We start from the raw sequence: 24216 nt of genomic DNA on the forward strand, positions 1-24216 counted from the left end.
AGCCCTGCACTAACTAATGAGGACTTTGTGACTGTAGGAATGGCCTGCTTATGTGTGTGCTAGCTTTTAGTTTTATTCATTTTATTTGTTTTATTAGATTTGTTCCCTGCACTTCATTTTCAGCCTGTTATACAAAAACAACACAGGCTGAGGACTGCTCCAGATGGTTTTCACACTGGTCCACAGTTTATCTTGCTGGAGCTTGGCCTGTTTCTCAGTTCTAGAATGCTACCATAGCGCTCCTTCGTCACGGCAGCAACAGAGCAGCTGAACGGTTCAAAAGGATTTTGTCTCAGGGGTCTCAGTGCTGCTGCGTGAACTCTACTTCAGCACTCCAGGGTAGTTTCTGAATCAATGCCTGGCACCTTGGCAACATAGCAAATGACTGGCCAGAAGTTTACTTTAGCACTGACTCAATTAACAGCCTCAGAGCTAGGATGAGATGGGCAGCTCCTGGTGTAAGCCACACGTCCATCACCAGCAAGAGTTTGTCGCAAGATATGCTGACACTCATCCCCATCTTAGGGGCTTTAAATCCAAGGCCATAGGGGCCCTTGGCAGAGCCCCACTCTGGGACTTGTGTTGTCCACAGCTTTTCAGATTGGAAAAAAGTGTGACAACCTTATGATGTTCTGTCTGTTTCTAATCATTTTCAATTGAATCTCATCAAAATGTTTCTGCAGTGTCAGATTACATTTTGTCTAGTGAGTCACACAGATATGCTGGCTAGCTGCTATGCTGGGTGGGAACATCCGGACTAGCTACCCTTAGAACTTTGTATTTATGGGGCCTGATTCTCTCCTGGCTCTCACCTCACATCATTAACACCTGTGCAAAGCAGCTGTAAAATGTTACCTTTCTGACGTGGGAGCATCTACACCAACTACGCAGAGGTGCAAGAATCTACACAAGGTGCAGAGTAGAGAAGAATCAGGTTCGTGACTGATAAAGGTGCAGCCTCCTGCAATTTGTTTGAATATATATGTCTGATATTGGTTCTGAAATTCCAGTGACGTGTACGAGGGGGCTGGATCCAACTCCCATTGAAGTCAGTATGAGCTCACCTCAATGGGACCTAGATCAGGTATGAGTTGCTTGTATTGCTATATTTCTATTGACACACGCATGTATTTGGACCTTAATAGGTACTTAAAATACATTCTACTTAAAATGTAGCCCTTGGTGTTGAGAAGAATTTTCGCTGGATCTCACTGAAACTTTCATAGAACCATATCTAAAAATAAAGAACAGTCCTCAAGGGAAAGGTCTTTTCTCAAAAAGAAAAGATCAGACAAACTACACTTACTTACCAGCTATTACATAAAGTGATTCTCACTTCTTAAAATACCAGAACACATGCCTAATTAGATAATAAACCACACATCAATAATTATTCCAGATAACGAGACAGAGAAAGGGAGAACAGAGAATTTCACACAGAGACATGGCTTGATTTCTCTGGAAAGTTTACTACATTTTTCCACTTAGGTCATGTTCTAGTGTGAAGTAAACGTTACTATATGTAGCCCTAAGGCAATATAAAAAGACTGGATTCTTTTTTTTAAATAGACTTACAGTTAACTTACTCTACCAATAACATTTCCCATAAAGTGCTTTGAAGGTTGTTACTTATGATTTGTCTATAATACAGCAAACTTAAAGAAGCAAAAATACAGTGTTTACTTCCTGCTTCTCCCAAAAGAAACTATTGATAACCACACACTTCATTTACATAAGCAACTTTTCCTGCCTCTTCTCAACAAATGTCCTCAGTGCTTTGAGGCTTTTGGAAGTATGTTTGGCTTATATCTTTGTCGACTAGACCGAATAGTCTTCTCTTATGCGATTCACTTTTCCTTTTCTTCTACCTATGGCATGTGGAACACACTTGGGGTGATGTAATTGACCCCTGGGCAGAGGGCCTCAATAGGCCTACGTCCCACTTAATTCCTCTAAATTGGGCTTGCATGGGACTGAAGTGAAACTTAATGGTGCATAGACTTTGTTTTGGCCCTTTGCCTGGCGGTGAATATAACCCTTTGTGAGAATATACAAAGAAAGCACCCTTGTCTTGTCTACACTAGGAAAGGGTTTGCCAGTGTAGCTAGCGCAAACCCAGTTTATACCAGCAAAGACTTCTTTGGCAGTATAGCTTACACCAGTTCCCTAAACAAAATAAGTAATACCAGTAAAAGCACCTTTTTTTTTTTGCGGTCATAACTGCATCTACAGTCAGGATTTTGCTAGCATAGCTTTGATTGTTACACGTATGATATTCATTTTCTCTCTCTCTCACACACACACAGCTATGCTGGCAAAACTTTTAAGTGTAGATCAGGCCTTAGTAATACTAATTTTTGCTATATGGCAAATATATTTACACCTTTATCTAGCCCAAAAGGCAAACAAAGCTTCCTCTTAGTCAACCTTCCTCAAAGTTAAAAGGAGGCCCATCAATACCAATATTGTCAGCCCCCAAAATTGAAAGCTGCCCCATATGGCAGTTACTAACCTAAAGATTCTAGATGCGTGTATGCACATGTATGCATATATGAGAGCACTCCGAGTGGGAATGTTAAGCCCATTTTTGCATCAGCACAAAACAAAATAAGAGCAAACGAACATCTGAGTTACTGTGCTATTCAATGAAAGAAAATTGATGCACATGTTGTGATAAAAGATAACACAATGTACATTGATTTAGTTCCAATGAGATGCACAAGTTTGTTCTTTGTCTTTGGATTTCATGCCGCAGCAAAGACTTGTTAAAAAAATGGAATTCTTAAAGGTAGATCTGATGAGATGCATCAGTTTTTGGATTGTGTGCAGTAAATGAGAAAAAACAGACATGTCACTGCTTGGGATGCTGTCTACTACAGCAGGGGAAATACAGAATCCTGAGGTCAGATATGGCAAGTAAGAAGGAAATAATTTGCAACTATTGTTTTCAAATGTATTAAAATGTAGACATTACAAATACAAAAATATTCTGCTGATCATTTGTAGTCAATTTTTCTGCTTTTCCAAATTTTTCCATTCTGCATTAAAGTGCGATCTATGGGGCCACATGTTGAAACAGCATTATAAACTGTCCTTTACTTGGGGATGTTTACTTTTCCACACACAAGATACTGAGTTACATAGTTTGTGTGGGCTACCACTTGTGTATGCCACTGCTTAAAAAAAACAGGGAAGAAAAGATTGACATTTTTAAAGATAAGACAGTAACAAAAGTTTTGTTTTTGTTTTTTTAAAAACCCACAATAGTACACTACCCAAGCAGAAACCAGCTAATGCCTTCTTTATACCTCAAAGAAGCATAACAAAGGGCACAGATCCAGTTCTTCCTTCCTTCTCTCCTCCCCCTCCCCCCCAAATGAAGGCCATGTTCTGAAGATTTGGCTGCCAAAGGCCAAATCTTTATACTTTACCATAAAAATTGACTGTACTGAAAGATCCTTTAAAAACCTGTTTGAAATAAGAGCTAGGAGTGGTGAGCATGTCTAATCCCATTCTCATACACTGTTGCTATCTATCATTTTCCTTAACACCAGATAAATAAATGCCATTTTGAACCCAACAGTGTTCCCTTCACCACCACCACCTCCACCACCCCCCAGTGGAATGCCTGCATCAGGCTCAGATAAAGAAATTCTCTGTGATTTGCATAGCTTCAGTCACTCTTGTACCACAAAGCTCTAATTATATGGTATCAATAATAATAAAATATGTAACAATAATAAGGATGTTGGTAAATTGGAAAGGGCTCAGAAAAGAGCCACAAGAATGATTTAAGGATTAGAAAACATGCCTTATAGTGATAGATAGACTCAAAGAGTTCCATCTAGTTTGCCAAATGAGCAGGGGCAGGAGTGAGTTGATTACAGGCTAAGTAGCTACATGGAGAACAAATATTTAATAATTGGCTCCTCAATCTATCAGAGAAAGGTATAGCATGATTCAATGGCTGGAAGCTAGAAACAAATATTGGACTGGAAATAAGGCATAATTTTTTATTTTTTTTTTAAACACGGTGACAGTAATTAACCATTAGAACAATTCTCCATCACTAACCATTCTTAAACCAAGACTGGATGTTTTTCTAAAAGATCTGTGCTAGGAATTATTTTGGGGAAGTTCTACAGCCTGTGTTGTACAGGAGGTCTGAGTAGATGAACACGATAATTCCTTCTGGCCTTGGAATCTATTAATCCATCTGGTTTTAAGATGATTTCCTCCTCCCTTCCCCAAGTCAGCAAAAACTGAAATTCCTGAGGTGCTAGGATTACCTGTGAGGGATTCTTCTCCCACGGCATTCCTTTCTGTCCTTGTGACATCTATAGGATGAAACCATGGTCTGCTATGAGGACATTACATGACATTCTAAAGCATCACATCATTCCTTCATTGAGTTTTGGACAATGATTCTGTTACATAATAATGTTAAAAAAACCCTTGAATCATTTCACTTTATCTACACGGATTTCCTGCTCTAGCTGTACTTCTTTCATGATTAATTTCCCATTACTTTCTAAGAGTGTTCAGACACCTCAGTTTACAGGAATTGACCCCTATGTTCTACTGAACTCACCTCTGCCCACTCTTTCCTGCCCTGTTACTGAAGTAAGGCACAGAAGCTGCACTTGGCCTGATGTACTGTTCACCTGTCTGTCTCTTTTTCCTTTTTTTATGCTGCCTTACTACAGGACTTCACATTGCAACCCGACCTCCTTTTGGCAGCCCTGCAAAATCAACGAGGTGAGGCAAGGCCAGCAGGTGAGTGATGCATTCGTCTCAGCAAAGGGACACTTTCCAGGCCAAACTTCAACAATAACTTAAGGAGGGGAGGGTTATATGTCTCTCTCCATCAAGTCATCTCATTCACATATTGCATGCCAATCATAGACACACCCTCTCTGCATCCCTACCCCTACTAAACTCTATCCCCTCTTCCAGCCATCTCTGGTCAATGTGTTCCCTCCTCCCCCATCTCAGGGACAATTTCCCACACCTCAAGTTTGTTAGATTAACAATTTGGTATTCAAATCATAGTATTGAAAAGCTAAAGTCTTTGAATAGTAATGTCAATGAGTTCTCGAAGCCCTACATATGTACTTACTAGCACACTTCACCTCAGGCCCCATGGAAACCATTCCCACAGTATCTGAATGAATCCTCCTATGTGAGTTTATAGCAGGGAACAACAATCAAACATTTAAACTCTCCTCTCCATTCAGAATGTATTCTCACTCCACATCTAACATATATATCATGTCATGTCTAGGCACAGTCCCAAGGCACAAAGCTTAGATCCAAACTTCCCCAAGGGTTTTAGTCTGAATCCATTTCTTGTTGTGTCCTATTTCAGAGACTACATGAAGTCCACTAGAGACTTGGCTATTGGTATTGATTTTACATGGAAGGCATTCAACTATTACGTTGATGGGCAGCGCACGCACGCACAGAGAGAGAGAGCGAGCACGCGTGTGCACAGATGTGCATCTGTTTTCAGGTATGAGAGAAGTATATCTGGCAGTTTCCTATACCTGGATGCTTCAGAGCAAGACAGATATGACCTCCTTAATTCCCCTCCCCAAAAGACGTGCATGGACAATTCTGAAATACGTTATATGGTCAGCTAGGGGGCTTTCTTCCTGGCCCCAGTTTACAGCTATGCATCCTCTGGCTGTGCATAAAGACTGTACTCCAAATACTGTTTAAATATGAATATACATAGAGCAGTAAATACCAGTTATTCCACCTATTTTGTTCCTTTGCATTGCTCACTACTGCATCTTGGAAATGCCACCTTGAATTTCACTGCAATAACATTCGGATGGGGCATGGGCAGGGTAGGAGATGCTCTTCTAATATAATACTTCAGCCAACCACTGTCTTATGTGGACAGAACACAGCAGGGTCCAGAAAACAAACAAACAAACAAACAAACAACAAAACACCTTCCCGTTCTATAGAAAGATTTTTACACTCTGTCCTACAGTGCATATTTCTTGCCTATCTCTATAGTTCCAATTCGACACTTAAGTGTGAGCATAAAATGTAAGCACTTTGATAGGATGACTCTTTTGACATCAATGGGACTACTCTCAGCTTAAAGTAATTCACATGCTTAAGTACGACACAGAACTGGGTCTATATTTGCAGAGCTACATGTCCTAACTGTTCCTTTAAAATAATGTATGTGTGATACATACAGGGCAGGCTGACTGACAGAAGAATGATCTGCAGCAGAGTGTGTTAGCACACAAATATTGATTTTTCTTATATCCGATTGACACACCACCTCTTCACATCCTCTGTCGGTTGAGATCATCATGGAATTGCAAGTTTAAAAAAAAACCAAAAAACAAAAAAGAAAAAACCCTAGAAAGCTTTTAAAAATTGTTCTGATTCAAATTAGTGGAAACAATTAATATACCAATGTTGTCACTGGATGTTTCCCTTTGAAATGAACCAAAACCATCTAAATCACAAAGCCAGGTCTAGGATAGAAAAGTTGTAGTGATCATTAAAATACTGGGGGACGGGGGGAGGATGGAACGAGGGGAATTCTCAAGTAAGTGACAACCTTCCTTTAGAACAGGGGTTGGCAACTTTTCAGAGGTGGTGTGCTGAGTTTTCATTTATTCACTCTAATTTAAGGTTTCGCGTGCCAGTAATATATGTTAACGTTTTTAGACGGTCTCTTTCTACAAGTCTATAATATATAACTGAACTATTGTTGTATGTAAAGTAAATAAGGTTTTTAAAATGTTTAAGAATCTTCATTTAAAATTAACTAAAAATGCAGAGTCCCCCGGACCAGTGGCCAAGACCCGGGCAGCATGAGTGCCACCGAAAATCAGCTTATGTGCCGCCTTTGGCGCACGTGCCATAGGTTGCCTACCCCTGCTTTAGAACATCTAGGAATAAAACAAAGTAGCATTGTTTTATCTCATACAAACACCCACCCAAATGGAAACAAGTAGCCATCATAACAGTGTCTCACTACACACTCACTGTGACCACTTCAGCTGATATGTTGCTGACAAACAGGTATGCAAAGTACTTTACAAGATTGCACAACCTGGACTGATCAAGTAGCTATAAATCTCAGAGAAGCAGCTGGGGGGGGGATTTTTAATGTCAAATTTGCATACAGGTCAAAAGAACCAGCTCTAACTTGTCTCTAATTTTGAAATCTCATTAGTATCTCCGCTGATTCATTTGTTCTGTTACTTATTTAGAAAGCAACAAGTTGCATGCTGAAACTTTGCATCCAAACATTATAAACACGGAGGAGTACTGTTTTGATTAACAGCACTATAAATATTTTCCAGCAAGAAGAAAACTTTCACAACATGACATATTCTCCAAGATGATCACAGCAGAATACGTATTATATTAATCACATGTTCCTATGATGGCTTCGTGGCTTCGCGGGTTAGTAACTGGATACAGAGCATTTCAACTACTAAGTCACTGCTTAAAACTCAGCCCAGATGACTATTTACAGATATGAGTTAATGATCTCCATCTAGTTTCCAGCAGAAAAAAAAAATCATTCAAATCACAAAAATAACCAATAGCTTCTCGTTCCTTTGTGGTCAGTTACAATAAGCTCTTTGAAGAGGGACTGTCTGTTAGTTCTCTTTGTACCGCACCTAGTACCATGCGGTCCTGGCACATGATTGGAGCTCCTATGCAAACAGCTATAATAATGATCCTAATAAAGTATGGACATGGAAATTATTTCTTATTATAATAGGCCTGAGTCTCAGCCCATACTTTAAAGGTTTCAGGAAGTTATGGGCAACTGAAAACAGGGAATTAGATTGGAAACAGTTAGCTCTGTCATGTAAGTACACAAACATGGAGACATTTCTATAACGATGTTAGCAAGAGCTCTGCTAGGTATTCTGTTTATCTGGCTGGAACTACATGTTGATTGAATAAAACTAATATTTTGATAAAAGAAGTTAGTTCAGATTCTGTAACCTCTGTATAACCCTCAGACATTTGTAGGACAGCATAGGCCTCATTGTCAAAAAGTCAGACATGCCATTGTATTCCTAACTTCTACCTGCAAATATTGCCATTGTACATGCAAATCTAGTACAGGTGTGCATATATCACAAGTTAGACACATTATTGCTACTGCCATGCAAAACTGCAGTAACTACACACTTTTGCGCACACAATTGGGCACATAGGGAGCCAACCAGATGAAATTAATCATCAGCATGTGTCATATGTTCCCTTCCACGCCCAAGCCACAAAGGTGGCGAGTCTGTTACAAGCTCAGGCTACAGACTTTTTCTCTTTCACTCAAGCTATAGACTCTCATGCTTTCAGATCTGAAAATTCTGGCCCTGTCCAAAATGGCAACCACTACAGAGGTAGCACGTTGTAGCGTCCTTTGCTGGCCAGTACAGCTAATCAGCACATAGGGAAGGCAGAACAATGGCCCAGCCTCATTATCAGTGACTAACACCCAAGGGGGTACTATTGTGAAAGAATCCTCACGGTCAAACAAATGCAAAGTCTGCAGTTGTGTCCAGGCAAAGCCTGGCCAATGTGGGCATGGGAAATCTGCCATGAATAAGGAAAATTATTCTACACATGGACAGAGACAGACACCCCAACCTCAGGAAAATGGGCAATTATTGATAGAAATGTAGGATGAGAAGCGACCTTGAGTCATCAAGTCCAAGCCCCGAGATGGGGCAGGATCAAGTAAACCTAGACCATCCCTGACCAGGGTTTGCCCAACATTTTCTTAAAAACCTCCAATGACAGGGATTCCTCAGCCTCCCACGGAAGCCTATTCCAGAGTTTAAGAATGCTTATAGTTAGAAAGTTATTCCTAATATCTAACCTAACTCTCCTTTGCAGCAGATTAAGCCCATTACTGCTTGTCCTACCTTTAGTGGACACAGAACAATTGATCACAGTCCTCTTTATAACAGCCCTTTATATATCTGAAGAGTTGTCAGGTCCCCCCTCAGTCTTCTCAAGACTAAACATGTCCAGTTTGTTTAGCCTTTCCTCCTAGGTTAGATTTTCTAGACCGATCATTTTTGTTGCTCTCCTCTGGACTTTCTCCAATTTGTCCCCATCTTTTCTGAAGAGTGGCACCCAGAATTGGCCACAGTTCTCCAGCTGAGGCCTCATCAGTGCCGAGTAGAGCAAGACAATTACCTCCCATGTCTTACATACGACACTCCTGTTAATGCCCCCCAAAATGATATTAGCCTTTTTTACAACTGCATCACATCACGGACTCATTCAATTTGTGATCCACTATAACCCCCAGGTCCTTTTCTGCAGTACTACCACCTAGTCAGTTATTCAGGAAAGAGGAAGAGATTTCAGATATGACAGATCAACAGGTAGCAGTGGGATTTGTCCCAGTGAACCAATCTAAGACAATACATTTATAATGAGATTAGAATTGCAGAAGTAAAAAAATAAATAAATAAATAATCACTGTTGCGTAGTTAAGAACTTTAAAGATTGCTTTGCCTGTTCCCCATAGGTTCTCCTTCCAGTCACCACTTCTTTTTAGACCTTCAGTTTGTTTGCATTGGTTGTCATGGAGAGATAGCATTACAAAGACTTACTGGAGAAAAGTCATTTCACCAACCAAGACACTAAAGATAAACAGAGCCCAGTAGGAAAATTAACTTGCAATTCAGAGAGAGACTGATTGCTATAGGATTTCTGAATTAATTTATCTGTGCACAGTGTATTTACAACATCACGGTAACCCCACTCCTTATAAATTTGTTGCTGTTTTAAATTAAATGTTATGGTTAGACAGAGTGCAAACACAGAACATTAACAAATTAATAAAGCACTCAGTATCGCAAGTGACATTTACCTAATCAAGTAGCTGTTGCCACTACCTTACACTGAGCAGGAGAAGACTGACTACATGAGGAAGCTGGATGCATACATTGGAAAAGAAAACGTGGGCCAATTCCTGGGTTTAGCTCTTCTGAAAGCAGAATTGGGCCCAGCATGTTTAACATGGAAGCCAGGCGAGGAGAACTTTTCCATAATGGAGTACAGAGAAAGAGGCTCTAGAGAATGCCTGGCAGCTGGGCCTGGTTTTGGGAAGGCGCTACTGAGCTGTAGAATCTGGGAAATGGGGGCTTTGATTTGCGTTAACACTGAACTGTTATTTCAATACACCAGAACCCCAAGGAGGGGATGACTCAAAGGACAAATCTACGTGCTACTACTGGGGACCCCAGGAGAGGGAAACTGAAGCAGCAGCAAGGCAGGATACTGGATTAGGCTAGGCCCTGCTATGACAACCACCAGAGAATTACCCTGGTGTAAAGCTAGTGGGAGGGACTACTGCACCAGTCTCTCCCAACCCCAGGCTGAGAAGGAGCAAAGGGGTGTGACACAGCGGTGCTTCTCTGCACCAGTCTTCCTTCCACTGGTGTAAGCTGCAACAGTCAGAGGCTGCTCCAACTCTCACCAGGCTGAGGCAGACCAACCCTCAGAATCAGGGATCTGTAACCCACACCCTCCCCTCTCTCCTGTGCAAACAGAGGCTGAGGCCCAATGTGTCTGGGATGCTTTCCCACCCCAGTAATTAAAAAATGACTTTGGCAATGCTCTAGGTAGTCTGGCTTTCTATTATATCTTGTAAATTAACATTATTTTGTTGTTTAAATCAAGGAACACTCTCTCCCACATGAATTTCCTTTTTCACAAGAGCAGTAGAAACCTGGACTTCCCAAATCCAACTCTTCCAACAACATAGTTTTGGATTTCCCATAAACCAGAATGAGAATAGGATGTTTGACACCTTTTGGCTGTTAACATATCAAAAATGGCGCAGCCTACCTGGTGATAGGGTCCCATTCCACTGAAACCAATGGTAATTTGTTCTTCAACTCCAGTGGTAGTTGGATTGAGCCTTCAAAGTCTGGGAAGTGCTGTTTGTTTTCCATAATACTATCCGGTCTTACTGTGGAAAAGTTCTGATGTGTCAGATATTTGCTTTCTTTTTTAAATCTTCCCTTTTGAGCAGTGGTTCCCGAACTTGTTCCGCCGCTTGTGCGGGGAAAGCCCCTGGCAGGCTGGGCCGGTTTGTGTACCTGCCGTGTCCGCAGGTTTGGCCGATCGTGGCTCCCAGTGGCCACGGTTCGCTTCTCCAGGCCAGTAGGAACTGCTGGAAGCGGCAGCCAGTATGTCCCTCAGCCTGCGCCGCTACCAGCGGCTCCCATTGGCCTGGAGCAGCGAACCACGGCCACTGGAAGCTGCGATCGGCCGAACCTGCGGATGCAGCAGGTACACAAACTGGCCCAGCCCTCCAGAGGCTTTCCCTGCACAAGCAGCAGAACAAGTTTGGGAACCACTGCTTTTGAGACATTCATTTTCAATATTTTAAAAAAATAATCAACGTTACATTTTCCTAAAGATACCGTATGGAAAAAACACATTTCTCCATTTCCAAGTGACATTCTGAAAATGAGCAATAGTTCTCATAGTACTATAGGGCATAACAGGAACTTCCTACTTTTTTCAGTTATGAAAACATACTAATTATGGGTATCCACTGAGCAAAATGCTGGAACTTCCTCATTTTTTAAGCTTGAAAACCATAGGGTCGGAGTTTGAGATCAGAATCAGGCCTTCATCCACTACTCAGAAGTTTTACACAGCTGTAACTCCATTGCCATCAGTGGATTTACTCCTGATGTATAACTGGGTGAGATCCAAATTAGGCCTGGAAGGAATCTCGACACTTCAACCCTGGGAACCTATTCTACAGGCTTCAGTAGCCGCTCCTAACATGAATAAAGAAACTAGATACCTGATTGTGAGATGGGGAATCAGATGTATTGAATTTATACTGATTGCACTACGCATGCTCAGAAAGAACTGTGAATTCTCGGAGTCTAGGGGTAGGGCTTTCAGAGGTAAACTGGTCACACTTCCATAGTTTACCACACTTAAAGGGAAACAAATGTTTCTTGCATATGCCTGATAAGAGCATTGACAGTTATTTGCAGGCTCTTGACAGTCAGCGCTCACTTTGCCACTCTAACTCTAGTGGTAGCCCGTTTGTGGATATAGGTTAACCTTCTGCGATCTCTCCTTCACCTCTGCGCTGCATCATCAGCATTTGGTGCCTAAACACTATGGTTATGAGTATATTACAGACACAATAGATTACACAGATTAGCTGTATGTTTGTCTGTCACATGGTGCCGTTGGTTAGCAGGGTCACGCTTTTATAGATTATAAACTGCATAAAACCTCCTAATAAATACATTGCAGAAGTCCATTTGTTCATGAGTTTAAAAATTCTTCTTGGCAATAAACCTGTCTTGTTAGACTCAATACTGCCCAAACTCCATAATTCCCTTTTCTTCAGTGCTCAGATAAATTTTCGTGGCACATAAATGAAATGCCTAACATTTCTGTTGGACCTTGTGTATTCAGAAGTACTGTAGAGCAACGCTGGGGAAACAGGACTTTTCTGTTCATTGTCAATTTTAAAATCATTTCAAATAAAACCAAAAGTGAACATTTTAAGTGAAACAGAGTCAAAAAAAGAATCATTGTCGGTCAAATTAAGTGTCTCATTTCCATTTTGAATAAATTTAAAAGTAGTTCTGAATTTTTAAAAAATAATTAAAGAAAATGTTGAAGTGAAAAGTCATTTCAAACCAAAAATAAAAATCAAAACATTTCAAAAATGTCAAAATGAAACATTTTGATTTTCCCAAATTTTGTGTTTGTTTATTCAATATGAACTATTCAGTGAAATTGACATGAATTCACAAAATGTTTCAGTGTCACCAAATCTTCATTTTTCGCTGAAAAAAACTTTTGGCTGAAAAACATCACCCAGCTCTACTGTACAGACAGACTTTCACTAAATTCTCCCAACACTTCTAGCAGGTAAGTGAGTAAACAATATTCCATTTTTCTGATGGGAAAACTGATACCAAAAGTGACATGTCTAAGGCCACAAAGTGCATCAGTAGCAGAACTGAGATTAGCACTCAGGGCCTCTCAACTCCCACCCCTTTGTTCATTCAGCTGCTTTTCAAAATCAGTGGGTGTGATGTAGCCCAAGGAAAGCCTTTTTTTTTTTTTTTTTTTTTTTTTTAAAATCATACAGGAAGTTTGAGATGCAGATGAGATTGTATTTTGCAGTGCTATTTTCCTGCCCATATAAATCTTGATTCCTATTTAGGCCTCATTGAAATAATCTGATCTGTTTGTGAATAAACACAATGAGAATCCAGCCAGGAGAGTCCCAACTGCTGCACTTATGTTTAATAATGAACTATATCATCAATAACTTGGGCTGCTGTAAATTGATGCATCTCCATTGACTCCAATGGCGTATGATGATATACACCAGCTGACAATGTGGCCATCAAAGACAAACAACTGTTTAAGACAGTAGTAGTTTTAGCCTGTCTAATTGCATGGGAGTGGTAGGAATGAGGACAATCTAATCCCCTTTTGTCTGAGTCAACCTTTATGCAAGCTGGCAAAAAGCAGGATTCCGTTTCCAGTCAACTTCATCATACTGCTAGATTGTGCAATCCTACTGCAGCAGAGGAGTACAGAATATTTGAGGCAGGTAAAATATGCCTAAGAGCCATGAAAAAAAGTTTCATGCAGAGTGTAATACAAATGTTTTCTAGCTCTCTTGAGCTCTGTACACCAAGCAGTTTGGAAAGTCTGAACAGACCACGCTTTGACAGGTTTCTGGTTTTCTCTTTGTGTGAGCTTTGACTCGCCAATACACGGAGCTCATTTTCAATTCAGAAACTTAGACATAAACTCAAGAGACACATTTTTCTTTAGAGAGTCAAACAAGAAATAACCATGCCTTTTCTCCTCCCCCTCCACATTCAAGAGAAAAAAAACCTGCCTACAGGTCAGATGCAAATCCAGGACAAGTTGCTGCAGCACATGTGAAAAGAGGCCAAAGCTACAGAAATGAATTCAAGTAATGCAAGGCTTTTAAGGAACATGGCAAGAATTTTGGTGTTTCAACACATAGCGGTTAGTGCTGCTCTGCCAGCTACACATTTACCGGCACTAGGTTTATTGCATCAGGAACTGAAGTGTGTTCTTTAGGGCGCTGATTCAAACTGTTACTTTTGTAATCTACACGTTACTACACAAAGTGCTCACATCCCTGCCCCCAAAGTGTTTAAAACCTAATTCAGTCTAATCCAACAACGTAGACAAAAACTCAGGAATGAGAAAGTGCAGAGCAGACCTGGGCAAAATTTTTGAACAAACACTTTATTCAACAAAATATGCAGTATCTGTCAATCTGAAACTAGTCACAAATTTAACACAAATAGTTTTGGCCATTTTCAAACAGCCAGAGGAGGAGGAGAAGGAGGAGATAATGGTGCAGCATTCTCCTCTTCCTCTGCCCCCATAACCTTTAGCCCAGTGGGGGGGCACTCACCAGGGATATAGAAGACCCAGGTTAAAATCCTTGCTCTGGAACAGATCTTTCGATTTCACCAAAAATTCACAACAGTTTCAGATTCAATTCCACCCAAATCAAAAAGTGTTTTTCCAGTTTTTCAGAACTGCCACACACACACACACACACACACACAAATCCAACAACAAATAACCCCACCAAACAATTATTCACCTAGCTCTAGCGCAGAGACATTGAGGGGAAAAGATCAGCCTGGGAATGGGGCCTAGGTCAGAAGTGACAAAGTCTTCTTCACTGGATAATTGTTCGGTGGCTTTTGTTAAATGGGCAGATGGTCTCATCCAGTTCCAAGTAGGCAACTATCCACCCTTGGAGGGGTGGAGGGGAGATAAGAGAGAGAGAGAGAGAGAATGATTCTCTCTACAAAAGAAAATTAACAAAGTTACAGAATACAATGTGGATGCACCAGGGACTGAAGACACTGACAAGGAAGAAAGGAAAATTTACAATTTACAATAAAAGGTAAAAGGGAGAAACTATAGGGGGTGAGTTTGTCTTGGCAGTAAAGAACTATAGGGGTAAAGGGCCAGATTGTAGTTGGTCTCCATAGGCTGTGCTGGGAGAGAGGGAATAAAGAGTACAGCCCCTCGCCCACCCCATCCTCTCAACACAGGTAGAGCATAGTTGCCTGAACACAAGCATCACTTTTGAATAGCACATCTAAATGCGCTAGGAGAGATGGGGAGGGGAGGGAGAAAGCAGGGCTGCAGCCCACCCACATCCACATCCGCCGGCTGAGCTCCAGCAGCGGAGGGGACCCTCTTGGAGAGTGGTGCTTTGGCCACACTCTCCAGGAGAAGCATTGTGCACAGTTGCTCCTGGAACTCTCCCTGGAGCAATGTGCTCCGCACTACCCCCAAAGCAGGGCTGGGGCTTAATGCTACCATTTAGCTCAGAAGGAAAGTGAAAAATAAAATATTAATCAAGGGATTTTTTATATGGTTTTTAAAACTAGACATATCTAGTGCAGGTAAAAGGACTATGAAGGAAAGTGTAGAACCCTGATGAAGGAGGTGAGAGTTCAGATAGCAGAATAGGGGAACAACTGAAATATTCAACAATTGTTGCAATCTTCAGCACACAGATAGAGGAAGCAGCAGGAAACCTGGTGAGATAAATGCTAGAGTGGATCTGGGAATAGCAGGAATCAGAATTAAATAAGATACAAGTGAAAAAATACTTCACTGATTTTAATGTTTGTAAATCAGCAGAGTCAGATGACAGGTTATTAAGGAACTGGATGAGAAGTATCACAACCATTTGTCACCAGTTACCTTTGAGAAGTTATGGAAAGCAGGTGAGATAACAGAGTTGTAGAAGGTTAAATTTAATATAAGCCCAGAGACCGGGGGGAGAAAATATGATATGAGAAATTGCAGGCCAATTATCCAAAAATGAATACTAGCTAAATAGTAAGATAAGCATTTTGAAGAAAATAAACTGTATGTTCAGCACCCTGGTGCCTATCTTTACCTGATCCCTTACTTCTCTAGTCTCCACCCCCTCCCCCATCAACCCTTTTGCCTTCACATTCATTTTAAGATTCTGGTTCTCATTCTAAATCTTTCCATGCTACTAGCCCACCCCATCTGCAATCCCTAATAATTGAAGATGAATGTATATTTCACAACAAACTTAGCCAAGGATACCATCTGATTCTGTTAATGAAGTATTCAACAGCACATCAGTTTCCAACTACGCTTTCATTATTCAAAAGTTACTTTTTGTTTGCCAACTTTTGTGATGGGTTGTTCATAAATCGTTCTATGAGAGTATTTTTATTTGCTATTTCAGTTGTGTTAGTCAGGATTAGTCACATAAGTCACATGGTATTTTTTCTATTTCCTGATTGGATAAAAGTGCAAGCAATTTGGGTGCAAATATTCACATGTAAAATACATTCTTGTTTCTACAAATACTTGTGCCTGCAACTTTGAAATACTCTTTCCATGAATGTTCATGCCAGTAAAAGGTGATAGTACTAATGTTCATAGGGAGCAAATGCAAGAGGGCTGCAAGCATGGCTAAGCAAATTCACTGAAACATTTGTGCAAATACTCATGGATTTTTTTTTCAGTATTTACCCAGCTCTATCATCAGCATCCCTTATCTTTCTACCTCTTGCTCTGAAACCAATTTTCTTCCAGCATTTTCTTTCCCAAGCTGCTTCTTTCTATGTTGGTTTTCTTTTCTTTTCCCCCCTTGCCCATAAACAGCTTCCACTTTCAATTCATTCCTCTAATTTATTTTTTCTTGACAATCCTTTAGCCAAACTTTTTGTTCCTTACGCTACTCTTATTTATAGCTTAATCTTTTCCTTAGAATGTTTGTTCGAGATTGAAAACAAGTAAGAAAAAATAAAGACCAAACTTTTTTATTGTAACATTTTTAAATAATATTTATAAAAGATGTTGACCAAATCCTCTCTCTAAAATGTAATACCAACAATACATAACAGAGCAGGGGTTATTAAAAAGCAAAATCATATCAACACAACAGCTTTTTTAAATGTAATCTAGCACATTTATTAGACAGGCGAGTATAATGGATTACAGTAACATACCTAGACTTCCATAAGGAATTCAACATGGTTGTACATGAATTCCTCAGACTGAAATTAAAATGAGATATGAGAGAGAACACACTATCTGAAAACAAACAGCGTAATTGTTAAATGGTACTATGTAGATCTGTAGAGAGGTATTGAGCAGCCTTCTCTAAGAGTCAGTGGTGGGTCCAACATTATTTAATCTTTTATCTATAGGAAAAAGTGAGGGAGTACACTGAGAAAATCTGCCCATTATGCAAGGTAGGAAGAGTAGCTAGCAACATATTGTAGGAGGCAGACTTAAAATACATCAGAATATAGAAAAATTGGAGAAATGAACAGAAAGTCCTGTGTCAGGACTCTGTTTACTTGACTTGTCTTATTTAGACTAAGCATTTCAGAGGAGAAAATGTGTCTTATGTAAGCTTGTTAGTCTGCAGGTAAATTCACACTATATAAATATTTACTAACAGAAAAAGCAAACTAAAATGGAGTTTAGTCCAGATGAGATTTGATCCAAATCAATGCAGAGGTAGTTCACACTAATGAAAGAATCCAGAGTACATATGTATTAAATGGGGATAGGGGAAGGGGATGCTGGTGAGAAACACTACCACCTTAACAGAGGTATAGATACAATAGTGGTCAATAAATTGAACACAGACATTTATTATCATAATGCTTCACAACACAAAATATGACCCTAGAATGCATAAACACAGGCATATGTATCTAGAAGCAGGGGGTTCTTTATTCAGTTATGCAACATTGGTGGGCTGCAGCTGGAGTACAGCCTTCAGTTTTGACACCGTACTATAAAAACGTCAATACGTTGAAGACAATCCAGTAAAGAAACAGTAAAATACAACATGAGAAGTTAGCAGAACAGAACTTGTACTGCCAGGAAAAAGAGACCTAAGGAAAAAAGGAGGCCACATTATGCAGTCCTCAAATCAAGCAAAATCCCCATTGGCAAAGGGGTTTGCTCAGTTAAGGAGCAGAGAGGTTGGTTCAGTGTCAGTGCAGAGACCAGAAGTACTAATGGTCTAACCTGAAGAAAGGAAACCTTTAGGATAAGTGCTATGATGAAGCTCTTCATAAACAGTGAAGTCAATTAGACAAGGGAAGAAGCTGCTGGAATCAGAATCACTGGAGATATTTAGTTGTGATGGGCAAACCCCCAAAAGCTCAGTTCAGATAAGCCATTAAGACCAAATGTTTATCCAAATCTCTTCACAGTCAGATCTCAATTCTCCCTCTCTACTTTTCTACCTTTGACCTTTCTTTCTTCCTCCCTCCTTTCATTCCTAGTCCCACAGCACCCTTCTACTTTCTTTCAACCATCCAAGTTTCTTAAACAAGTCCTTATACCCACCCCAATCTCCTGCAGGTCCCTTTCCTTTGTTTATATTCCTCTAGGTATTTTCAGGCTTCAATCAGCTATTCTATTCCAATCATTAGTACTCCTGAGTTTCCCTGGTTCACAGACATCTCCAATATGCATTCCTTACTCCTCTTCCCACCTGGGGAGCCCTGAAATTTATAAGATTTAAAGACAACCATGGACCTTGCAGAATTTAAGACATGCTGAGACTCCAAAGACAAATTTCAGGTCAAGTAGAAAGCCTTTCAGGATTGAGGATAAGAGGTGTATTGATCAGATTATTTTCAACTCTAAAAATAGATTCAGGTACATACAGGCTAATACTCTGTTGGCTATTAGGTTACAGCACCTACACCTACCTAGCTTGTATTGAAAACTCACTATATCTTTAAGAGTTCAGTCTTTCCAGAATTAACCTGGGGAAGAGATCTTCAACTAACCCATTAGCAAAATTTTCTGAGCCAAAGCAAATTCCTCAAGTAAAGCATCCACTCTCCACCAATTGAGAAGCAGAGATTTGCCCCAGATACTGTTTTTCTCTAGGGTAGCAGAGATTGCTGGGAGCCAAGACACCCTTTTAAAACGTAGCTGTTAAGCTTTACATCCTGACAAAGAAAGTGACTCTTAAGTTGTAAAGCTCATCACATTCTCCTATTAAATAGTGAGAAATGTCCTAGATACCCACCTCCTTTGCACTATAGCCCTTTGTGGTACTGGAAATAATGAAAAACAAACACCGCTCATTTTCATTGGTTCTGAAGTTTTCATTTTGTAGTAATTTTTTGTTTACAAGATGTAAACACAACAAAATACTGTTCATTTAGGGCATAAATTCTAAATCTCAAATAAAGTTGGAGAAACATGACAAACGGACAATTTTTTGAAACGTTTTATTAAGGCAACGTTATATTAAATGTTAACATACTACAATGTACATTAGTTATTCAGGATCAGTTGAATATCCAAGAACCTGGCTAAAGATTCTGGCTTGCTGGCTGAGGAGCCCTCCTCCTCAGAGGACACTCAAAAGGGTGGCCAAATTCCTAAATATCTATTGTCTTTTTGGTGCTTTTCTTGTGTACAGAATTGGTATGAAATCTTTTCTGTTACAAGAACATTCCGTATTTTTACTATACCACAATTTCATAGGCAGAAGTGGCATTTTTCCCGTAATGTGCAATAAAGATATACTGCGAACAATACAAAATAAATTAGTCATTCTGTTTAAAACAGAGATCTTTTACTGGAGCATTGAGTAAGCAGATCAGGAGATCTCTAGACATCTGGCATTTTGTCATATGATGAATTTCTTTAACACTTTCCTCCTAAAACCATCCAATTCTTGGACCCAACCTCCACACGTGCAAGTATGTTCCCCTCTCCTCTCAACCCCTCTAACAGAGGGCCTCCCTAGTAGCAAATATATGATGGATCTTAACTGGAGTCAAATGCCATTTGTATAATATTTTTTTTTTAAATGTATGAGCTACACAAATTGAAGATGAACTTCCCCCTTCCTATAACCAGACCCACTCATTCAGATCTTTTTTCTCTCCCCAAATCTCTCCCCCCCATCATTTTGCCTGGATTGTTTTCTTGACATCTTTTTCAATCAAAGTTTTTATTTATATATAATCTTAGAAATTAAACCTTTTGTTCCAGCTGGGTCTTGGGTCAGGACAATAATTTTTATGAGTGTTATATATGACAATACCATAGGCTTACAGAACTCATATAAAGTTAGTTATTAAATGTGTTTTTAATTTATTGTTCTTGTTTACTGTTCTCTGTAGAGATGCCTGGTTTGGAATCAGCTGTGTGATTAGCTAGTAGAATGAAAGAATATATCCAGCTAGGTCATATATTTGCCTTTGTGCAGTTCACTCTTAAAATGCCAAAGACAGATTTTCCATTGTATCTGCCTCTTTATGTGTGGTCATAGATCTAGCAGTCTCTTGTCAGACAGGGAATAAGAGAGACAAGAATGAATATGGTCTTTAACTTCAGCATTAATCTCCTCTCTTTTTGAATATCCAGCTATTTTTCTAAAACCAGAAAAGTACTGATAAATCCAGAATAGTTTACATAATATTCAAAGAGTGTAAAATAACCATGTTCCACCACAATGACTTTCTTTTCAAAATTAAAACAGATACCATTTAAAAGAAGAACAAAACCATAACAAATCTCCAGATCTTCTGATCACCCTCCCTGTTGCACTGATTTAACAGTGCAGTCAATGGAGTTATACTGGTGCAAAGCCTGTAACAGAGTGAAGAAATCAGGCCCTTTATTTCAAAGAAAAAAGAAGGGTGTGAGGATGACTTTACAAGTTATATGTCAATATAAAGGGAACGTCTGCTTTGCTAATGAAAGGTGTGAGCTGTAGAACAAATGCCCTTCAGATAAAATTTATGATGAACTGCCAAGTCTTCCCGGAATGCCCCACCCTGGTGTTGTAGTGTCAGAATATTGAATGGCAAGTGAGAGCATGCATCATAGAGTCTTTTTCATTCATGAGAGACACCATCGAGGTAAGTTTATGAGCCAAGTAGTACGCTGGTAGCCCCACTGAAGCAGAAAATAGAACTACTCATGCACAAGGGAAAAAATTCCATTGTGAAATAGCTCAGGTTGCTACACACCTAACATAACTGACAACCAAAAAAAGCAAGGAAAAGAAAGTGAAGCTAACCATCCATATCTTCGACTACTTCACTCACAGGCGTGCGCCTTACTACTATACCACAGCGACTGACCACCACTCACCACAAGCTTGACTCTGCCCCCGCCTCTCCCGCCCACAGGAATGCTAACCTACAACCCTCACATTTTGCAATACGTGTCACTTTACAGAGAGCCCTGTCTGTCAGACCAGAGTAAAATAAAAGGTAGAGAAGTATTCACGGGACAACAGCATGCCTCACTTTCTTGGCATGTATAAGAAACTTTTTCATAATTTTTCAGCTCTGAGGACCATGCTAAATGAATTATATGTGAACACTGTGTGAAATTTCACTCCCCCCCCCCATTCTAAAAAAAATATTCTGTCAATTTTGACCAGCCCTAATTAAATGTACATATTCTGAGTTTCTCGTATTTAGGGGCTTGAGTGGAGGGTGTGTCTTTTAATTATATTTTATTAATGTTTGAAGACATTTTTATCTGTACTTTAACAGTCTTACTGAAATAGTGTTTGTGAATCTAATACCATCTAGATTTACAGCAAATTTCTCTCTCACCCCCCCACCAATATTCAGATGTAAGCTAAGAAGAGTGTGTACACACACACACACACACACACACACACACACACTTGGATTTAACTAAGTCGGTTTAAAATAATACTATTAAATTGGTGTGACTTACGTGTTTAAAGAAGGCCATGCGTTAATGCATGCAGTTATCTCAAAGATGACATACTATGATGTCTCCCATCAAAAATTTAACTTCTCATCCACAGGTGTGTCTACGGTGACCACATCTATTCAGTACCAGTGGCACCTGTCACACAATCTCATCAACTAATTTTATAGAGGTAAGATTTAACCAAGCTTCTGCTATCAACAGCAGCAAAGAGCCACAAGATTCTGTATTTCTCTCTTACAGACGGATAAACTGCTTAGTCAATAAAAAGAAAAGTCCAATGTATAGTTCTTAGGTTAGGTAGGTAGTTGTGGATTTAACAGCTTGCAGGATCAGCTAGTATGGTACTTAAAAGAGAGACCACAAAAAGCCTCATTTTCATAATCCACTATCACTTTTACCACTTGCATTTAAAAGTAATACCACTTCCATGCAGGATTTGGAAACCTGCCAAGTGTCAATCCATTTACCTTCCTGTACTTTTCATTGTCTGATTCCTTATGAAAAAGGATCAATAAAAATTAGTCACCAAAAAAAAGCTTCATTTTATTTCCTGAAAGGTCAGTAATTAGACTTCAGATAGTCTGGCATTTTTATTTTGTATTCTATCATATTTTATTTCTATTTTATTCTCTTCCGCAGAGTCCCCCTACCCACAACCCCTCCCCCCCAGGTCTTGGCGGTGGCCCTAACATTGTCACTCCAGTAAAACTCTGCTGCTAGGGAGCTGAGTGGAAGGTGCTGGAGGCTATAGCCAGTGCGCAGACACAACTAGGACCACTGTATGGTTAGCTCTGGAGTTCCCCAAATCCCCAGGTTTGGGGATGGCCCCCAGGGTCTTATTCACAGAAGTAAATTCTGTCCTCCCTGCTTGTGAGTGCTTCTCTTTAAACATGCAGTGTCATTTACAGGCACAAATCACATGAACACAAAGTGAACGATTCACAAAAACAAGTTTCCCTGTTTGCACACACTAAGACCTGTTTGTTTCAGGCCAATGGAGGATTCTGCATGTGCTCAGAAGCACTTAAAAACTGTTCATGTCATTATTTGTTGTTTCCCCTATGAGAATCTGGTACCTAAATTTGTTCTGTGTACAGTGCCTAGCACAATGGGATCCTGGTCCCCCACTGGGCCTTCTAAATACTACTGTAATACAAATAATATTAGTAACTTTAGCACTTTCCCTTTGATTCTATTCTTTCAACACTTTGCGTTTTTCATTCTTACAAGTGAGGAAACCCACCCTATTCTGCTGTGATGCTCCATGATGACATCATACCATAGGGCTGTACATGGTGACCTCGCTTATGATACTGCATCAAGTCACCATCATTCCCTATATGTCCCCATATCCCCTATATTCACCTTATGCACGGTGACACCGATGCATTTTTTGAGCATAGTGACAAAATGAACATAGAACATGATATTTATTTACCATTCTTTTAACCAGGTAATCTCCAGCTCAGACTACTAGCCTATTGGGACAGGAGATAGGAACCCCGCAAACCAGGCATCCACCCCTTCTCCCTCTTTCCCCCCCCCAAAAAAAATCATCATTCTCCTGCCTTATTCCTAGCAGCATATATCTCAGTTCCCAGCCATCTTTCCCTTTGAGTTAGTCATCCTTTATTCTTCCTTTAGTAAAACTCACCACACATCCACAAAAGTCCTAATTAACAGTTAACCTGTGGAACGCATTGCCACAGGATGTTGTGATAGTCAAAAGTATAACTGGGTTTAAAAAAAAAAAAAAAAAACCAAATGAAATCCAGCAATGGCTATTAGCCAAGATGGTCAGGGATGCAACCCCATGGTCAGGGTGACCCTAAACTTCTAAATTGCCAGAAGGGAAAGAGTAGGGTGGATCTCTCCAACTGCCCTGTTCTGTACACTCCTGCTGAAGCCCTGGTATGGGCCACTATTGGAGGCAGGATACTGGGCCAGATGAACCATTGGTCTGACCCAGCATGGCAGTTCTTATGTTCTAATACACAAAAGTACACAGCAGACATGGCTGTATCTGGCTTTTTGTTTAAAGGAAGCAGTTGTGTTTTATGATTCAGCTCTCTGAATAAGTTTACCCCACCAAGAAATCATTCTGACACCTGTATGATCAGGTCTCCCAGGTCTACAATAGAGACCATAGTCCTCAATGTTATGACATTATACGTGTTATGACCACAGTCTTTAATGGCACTGAAGATCCTCTAGCCACAAAAACCATTACATCTGAATCTCTCCAGCCCCTCACAGCAGGGAAACCCCTACACCAGCAGACTAGCTTCAGGTGGGGGAACCTTTAAAAGCTGCTTTGCAGTTGAGTGCCAACTACTGCCAGGCTCCTTCCCTCACTTTCACAAAACTGAAAAGGGAGAAGAGCCAGAGACTCTATGGAGTCCA

The sequence above is a fragment of the Trachemys scripta genome, chromosome 1 (assembly GCF_013100865.1).
Source record: "Trachemys scripta elegans isolate TJP31775 chromosome 1, CAS_Tse_1.0, whole genome shotgun sequence".
Taxonomy (NCBI): domain Eukaryota; kingdom Metazoa; phylum Chordata; order Testudines; family Emydidae; genus Trachemys; species Trachemys scripta.